At 49.6% G+C, this 6,856-nt stretch overlaps 1 protein-coding gene and 1 pseudogene across 2 annotated transcripts in view; one reads left to right on the forward strand and one right to left on the reverse strand.

Moving 5' to 3' along the window:
• The window catches only part of PIP4K2A (phosphatidylinositol-5-phosphate 4-kinase type 2 alpha), a 127,684-nt gene that overhangs the window by 90,661 nt on the left and 30,167 nt on the right, over window positions 1-6,856 (forward strand). The window lies entirely within an intron of this gene.
• On the reverse strand, window positions 1,390-1,932 carry LOC115873104 (annotated as a pseudogene).

Raw genomic sequence — 6,856 nt, forward strand, 5'->3', positions numbered from 1 at the left:
ATTCCCTGTGTTTCCAGTTGCTATCTGTACCAATGTACATCCTCTGGTCTAGCCAGATTTGTAAGGTAGAATTGGGATCATGATAGTGGGAGGGGAAAGCACTTAAGAATTAGAGGAAAGTTATATGTTTCATCATTGCTACCCTGCACCTGATGGGCTCGTCTCCTCTCCACAACTCTTCAGTAAGGGGGTGTTCCGTTGCCTACCGATGGGCTTTGAGTCTCTACTCTGCACTCACCCACCTTTACAGTGATGTGATTTTTTTGTTCTTTGATGCTTGATACCTGATCCCTTCGACAGCTCATGGTCACACATGCTAGTGTGCTTCTTCCATGTGGGCTTTGTTGTCTGAGCTAGCTGGCTGCTTGTTTATCTTCAAGCCTTTAAGACCCCAGGCGCTATATCTTTTGATAGCCGGGTACCATCAGTTTTCTTCACCACCTCTGCTTATGCACACGCTTGTCTTCAGTGATCGTATCAGGAAGGTGGGCACCCACTGATCTGATTTTTAGTTCTTTGATGTCTGATAACTGGTTCCTTCTTCACCTCGTGGTCAGACAGGCTGGTGGGCTTCTTCCATATGGGTTTTGATGCTTCTCAGCTAGATGGCCGCTTGTTTGTCTTCAAGCCTTTAAGACCCCAGGCGCTATATCTTTTTTTTTTTTTTGTCCATCAAATGCCAGGAATTTAAGCAGAGGTCTGAAGGGGAACTGATTAACATGCACAGTAACGAGTGCAAAGTAGAACAATGATCTTGGCTGGGGCTGGCTGGTTCAGCCGTCTGGGGAATGCCACACAAACTCAGTCACTGCAAATGGTCTTTTTCTGGCGCTGGCCATGGCTGTCACTTGCAGCAGAGTAGAGCCACGTTGGGGAGAATGGGAGAAGTGAGCGCTTCTGACCAGGCTCGCCCCACCGATCAGCCCAGGACAGGCAGGTGGCTCTGTTCTTCTCCATTCCGTGAGACTCCCCTCCACAGCAGTAGCTGCGGCTCAAGCTTGGGCTGGGACGCAGCTGTGGCGTTGGCAGCTGGAGAGGCGAGGGCTCCTCTGCTGAAAGATGTTGGGTGAGCGCATGGGTAGGATGCAGAGGTCACTTGCAAAGAGACCGGAAGCAATACGCAAACAGCTCAATCAGGCAGCTGCTCTGGACATCGAACTCCCAAACCCTGCCTGCTGCTTATGGGGAAGCCGCCTCTCATGGGGCGGGAAGCCTTATTCTCACAACTGGAGTTTTGACTTTCAGGACTAAGGATCTGGTTCTTCGTGCTCTAACCCAGCCCTCTCTCTTTTCCACTCACTCCTTGTGCTTCTTCTTGGCCGCCTTGCTGTCTTTCAACGCGTGCCTGGCCTTCTTGCGGGCTTCCTCTCAGAGTTGGAGCTGTCTGAGTCAGATGACTTCCTGTCTCAGTGTTTCTTTTTCTTCTTTTCCTTCTTTTTCTAGAAGAATTCTTCTCGGGGTCAGGTTTCTCCAACTCTGCTGACTTTGCCTCTTCCTTCTCCTCTTCCTCATCAGGTATCAGAGAATACTTGGTCCCACCTGGCTGCATGCAACAATCCTTTGCAAAGTGGCCTTCACAGCCACACTTGTTGCAGGTAGTGTTCAGGACAGCCTCAAGGGTGATCTTCTGCCCGGTGTAATCCTGCAAGGACTGTCTGCGTCTCTCTTCTTGCTCAATAATAACGTTGTTGAGATCCAGGTCTTTCCCAGTCCCTTGGTTGACAACTTTCATGGAGAGAGATACCTTTATCCTATCATTTTTCATCTCTCGGCCAATGAGCTTCACCCACACCTGGTCGCCAACATCTACTATCTCCCAGGGCTTATCTACCCCGCAAGATGACGTGTGAGTTCCATGGACAAGGCCTCGCCTTGGAAAATCGTGTAGAGAGCAGGCAAGTTCTCCATGGTCTCGGGTCTTTCTGAATTCATTCTCACCGTTCTATGGCTCCTCCATGTCTCTTTTGCTAAACTGTCTCAAGTGTCTTAGGGTTAGCTCCAGGGCGCCCAGACGCTATATCTTATGGTAGCCGGGGACCATCAGCTTTCTTCACCACCTTTGCTTATGTTCACATTTTTCTTCAGCAATCATGTCAGGAAGGTGTGCATCCTGGAATGCCAATTTAATAGAACAATGTGTTCTTGCAATGAGTAAGTGCTTAAGTGGAGGCGACCAGCCGGAATTTTTTGTCGAAGTTTTCTGATTGAAGAATGCTGTGTCCTAATGCCCCGCTAGAAATTCCTGCTGCTGCCAGGGAGGAGGCAAAGCTGAGGCCTACCAAGACGGGTAAAAATACAGCCCCGCGGTTGCAAGAAGCGGAACCCATTTTTAAATTCCACTGCCATGCGAATTCTGCCGGTCCATATATTGAGTTGTGGCACTATGGTGACTGGGAGACAAAGGTGTGGTGTAGAACTATTGACACACTTACTGAGGGGTCTGTTGCACCAAAGGAATATACCTGGGGAGGCCCTGACGATATTTGTGATGTTGTGGGTAGAGTTGCATGCCGGATTTTCTGGAACCTGGGGTGACTTATAGCATACAGGATACATAAAATTTTGTTCAGGAGCATACAAAGGAATATTTAAAATGGGAGCTGGACAACTTATGGTTTCATTGGACAGGGAGAGAGTTTGCAAGGGTACAGCAGCCAATAATGGGCGTTGTAGGGAGGCACAAAGGTAACAGGAAGAGCTGTTAACAACGTTTGAGGCCTTAAGAAGGGCAGCAGCCTCCGGGAGTATTGTTACCCAGGAAAAGGAGGTGTCAGGATATTTGGGTTGTGCAGAGCCTTCCATCACCGGTAGCTGGTTGGCTAAAGATTATTCACTGTTTTGAATGTCTTGTGCTACCTGGTTTAGGTTATCAAGACTTTTGGGGAGAATTCTTACATATTGCTGATAAATTTTAAGGATGCCGGAGGGCTTACTGCTACGTCGCCAAGGATACAGTTTTCCCTTTACTCCTGATAGCCGTCTGTTATCCCAGGGGTCTGCAATATTGAGACGACATGTTCCGCATCCATTACCTACAAACATGCCTGCCCTGTCTAGGCTGAGTTCAGCATTCCAGTCCAACGCCAGGTGCATCTTGCAAGAGGAGTACGGGCACCCGCCATAAGTGTCCAGCCACCGAAGGCAGTATTCTTTTGTTTGGTCAAAAAAACACAAAAACGGCATGGATGGCCTGATAGTTATTGATTTTAGGGTGCCCGGGGAAGCATTTATAGAGACCTGTCACTGGCATCCTTCAATAGCACAGTATCCTTTTCCAACCACATGTGATTTTTCAACGTCGCTATCCTGATAGGTTTCGTGGACCACAAATTCCCACACAAAAGAATTTACATGGGACCAGCGTTTACGGAAACCAGCACCTGAATAGAAAAAAACAGGAACAGATGACAATATAACTGAGTCCCAAGCAAATCTTTTGACCAGTGGTCCAATCAGCCAGAGCGGTTGCTGCGAGACCTATTCTAAGAACACATTATAAGGGAGAAAAAAAGAAGAGGAGGAGCCATGCCGAAATCATTTAGGGGGAGGTTTTTGTTAGGCGGAGTAAAGTTGGACTGATGGGGTTGGAAGTCCACATCTTCAGTGGACTTAGATTCCAGGGGCGCTCGCTTGACACGCGTCAGATGATACCACCCTGTCAGTCTTACCAGTTTGACTGCCGATGAGGTGGTGAGTATTATGGTGTATGGTGCTTCCCACCGTGGCTGGAGTCCAGGGTCAGGCATGGGACGAGTTTTCACTAGGATCTGATCTCCGGGGGAGAGCTTAAGGGTTGGGTGCCAGAAGAGGTGTCTCCCACGTCCGGAAGGTGTTGGTCTGCGTGGGACCTGAGTAAATTGTGGAGCAAAGATAGAGTGGGTAAGCAAGCTGAAGGCAGAGTTTCATTCTGAGGCAAAGAATAATTCAGGACAAACGGACGGCCGCATAAAATTTCAAATGGGCTGAGACCCATGAGCTGCCTGGGGGAAGCCTGGAGGCGGGTTAAGGCAACAGGAAGGAGATCTGGCCAAGAGAGGCGGACGTCTACGGAGAGCTTAGTTAACTGGGACTTTATATAAGTCCGTTGGCGCATTCAACCTTGCCTGACGACTGGGGGCGATAAGGAATATGTAGCTTCCAATCCACCCCCGGGGTGGTGGAGACTTGTTGGGACACCTGCGAAATGAAGGCTGGGCCATTGTCAGACTGGATAGAGTGTGGAAGGCCAAACCTAGGAATTATAGATTCCAGGAGAGTTCTAGCAACAACATCTGCTGTCTCCCGGCTGGTAGGGAATGCTTCGATCCACCCTGAAAATGTATCCACCAAAGTTAACAAGTATTTAAGATGTTTATGTTTAGGCATGTGTGTAAAATCAATTTCCCAGTCCTCACCGAGGGGGTGGGCACGTAATTGGTGGAGGTTTCTTGGAGGCTGAATATTGCTCTGAGAGTTAGCGGCAGCGCAAACAGTGCAGGTTGAGTGTACCTGTTCAATAGCTGTGCGGAGGCCCACCGGGTCTATAAGAGGTGGTAAGAAACGGAACAAGGCCTTGGGACCTATATGTAAGGTATTGTGAACCTCCCTGAGGAAGGAGTGTTTGGGGGCTTGTGGTAGGATAAGTCTGGTACTTAGGTACATCCACTGATCAGAGGCTGAGTGCTGGAGCTATGACAGGTTCCGTGTGAAACGTGTGGCTAGGCTGCGGCATCTGCTCGGGCATTACCCAGAGATGGGATCTTTAGCAGTTTGATGACTTTTGCAGTGGACGATGGCTACTTTAGATGGCAGGGGTAAAGCCTTTAGGAGTTGCCTAATGTGAGTACCATTTACTATTGGAGAACCGCGAGTAGAAAGGAACCCACGCTCCTCCCATATGGCTGAGTAGGAGTGAGCAATCAAGTATGCATATCTAGAATCCGTGTATATATTAACGGTGTGACCCTGGGCCAACTTCAAAGCCTGTGTAAGCGCCACCAGATCGGCCTTTTGGGACGTGGTTCCAGGGGGTCGTGGGGCTGCTGGAACCACCCCAGTGGGGGGGACACAGCATATGCTGTCCGTTTGTTCCCCTGGTCATCTACTCTGGAGCTGCCGTCCACAAAAAGGGTTAACTGTGGATCAGGGAGGGGTTGAGACTGGAGGTCCCGAATTGGGTGGAGGTAGGTTTCGATGATTTCTGTGCACCGATGCGAGGTGGGCCAGGGTTATAAATAGGGAACAAAGTGGCCGGGTTAAGGCATGGACACGTTTGAACAGTAACGTGAGGGTTATCAAGAAATAGCAAATGGAATGTCTATGCGAGAAGCTCCCAACAAAGGCAAGGCACTGTGACTTAAAAGGTCTGATAGCCGGTGGGGAGACGAAACAACCAAAGGCTGAGAGTTGGTGAGTTCGGCTGCTGCTGCCAGTGCACGCAAGCAGGGCTGCCAGCCCCTTACTGTAACACCCAGTTGTTTGGACAGGGAGGCTAGGACCTGGTGAGTTGGGCCCTGCTGTTGGCACAAGACCCCCATTGCTACACCCTGCCGCTCGTCCGTAAAGAGTCGAAAGGGTGCGTTTGTTGAGGGGAAAGTGAGAACGGGCTGAAAGTGATAGGGCACGGAGCTTATCAAACCTGCTGGGTTGGTCAGGGGCCCTTGGGGAGTTTCTTTGGCTGCTTCGTACAAGGGCTTGGCGATGAGAGCGAAGTTGGGAATCCAGAGACGGAAAAACCCCGCAAATCCTAGAAAGGACAAGATTTGGTCTGCGTTTTCAGGAGGGAGCAAATCCTTAAGGCTCGGATACTGCCGAATCCAACGTCAGAGATCGACCTTCAGGTGAGAGCGAAATGCTCAGGTAGGTGACGTTTGGGGCGCACAGCTGAGCCTTTGAGTGGGATACTCGATATCCCTTGGCCCCTGGGAAATTTAACTACGCACCGGTGACTGTTTGACAGTGAGACGGCGATGGGCTACAGACTAGCAGATTGTCTACATACTGCAGTAAGGTACTAGGTTTAGAATTAAACTGAGATAAGTCAACCACTAACACCTGCCCGAAAAGGTGGGGGGAGGACCCGCCAGGCTAATTGCTGGGCTATCTGAAACTGGGGGGCCGACCAAGTGAATGCAAAAAGAAAGTAGGAATTGGTGTAGAGGGATAGAGAAAAAAGCGTCCTTAAGATCAGAACAGTAAAATATGTGGTTTTCGGTGGAATATTACTTAATAAAGTGTAGGGGTTGGGAACTACGGGGTGTATACGTACTACCGCAGCAATAATAAGGTGGAGATCCTGAACTAGCCTGTTTTGGCCATTGGGTTTACGAACTGGAAGAATGGAGTATTACATGGAGAATTAATAGGGACCAAAATATTGTGTCTTAACAGGTGATTGATGATAGGCTGAGTCCAAAAAGGGCCTCTTTAGATAAGGGAAACCGGGCGCAATGGAAAACTGTCAGGCTTTTTAAGGCGGATTTTAATGGGTGCATGATGGAGGGCTATTACGGGTGTGATAAATCCCATACCTGAGGGTTTACTTTGGACAGAAAAGCTGGCAGAGAGGTAGGAGGAGCGGCTGGCCCCAGGGTGGCTACAGCGGCAAAAAGGAGCTGGGCAGCGCGAGGCTGCTGAGGTCTTAGGGAAGTGGAGGCTTTAAGGCTTTGTCAAATGTCATGTCCGAGCAACGGAACAGGACATGAGGGGATTGTTAGGAATGAAGGGGAGAAAGGGTGTTGGTTTAAGACACAAGGCAAAAGAGGGGTGTTATTGGGTGTTGAGGAGGTGCTGTCAATCCCCATTACAGTGACCATGGAAGGAAGACTATGCCGGCATATAAAGGAAGGATGGAGTAGGTAGCAGGGGCCCCCCCCCC

Source organism: Echinops telfairi, unplaced genomic scaffold, assembly GCF_000313985.2.
Source record: "Echinops telfairi isolate 266 unplaced genomic scaffold, ASM31398v2 ScPeMD7_7461;HRSCAF=8499, whole genome shotgun sequence".
Taxonomy (NCBI): domain Eukaryota; kingdom Metazoa; phylum Chordata; class Mammalia; order Afrosoricida; family Tenrecidae; genus Echinops; species Echinops telfairi.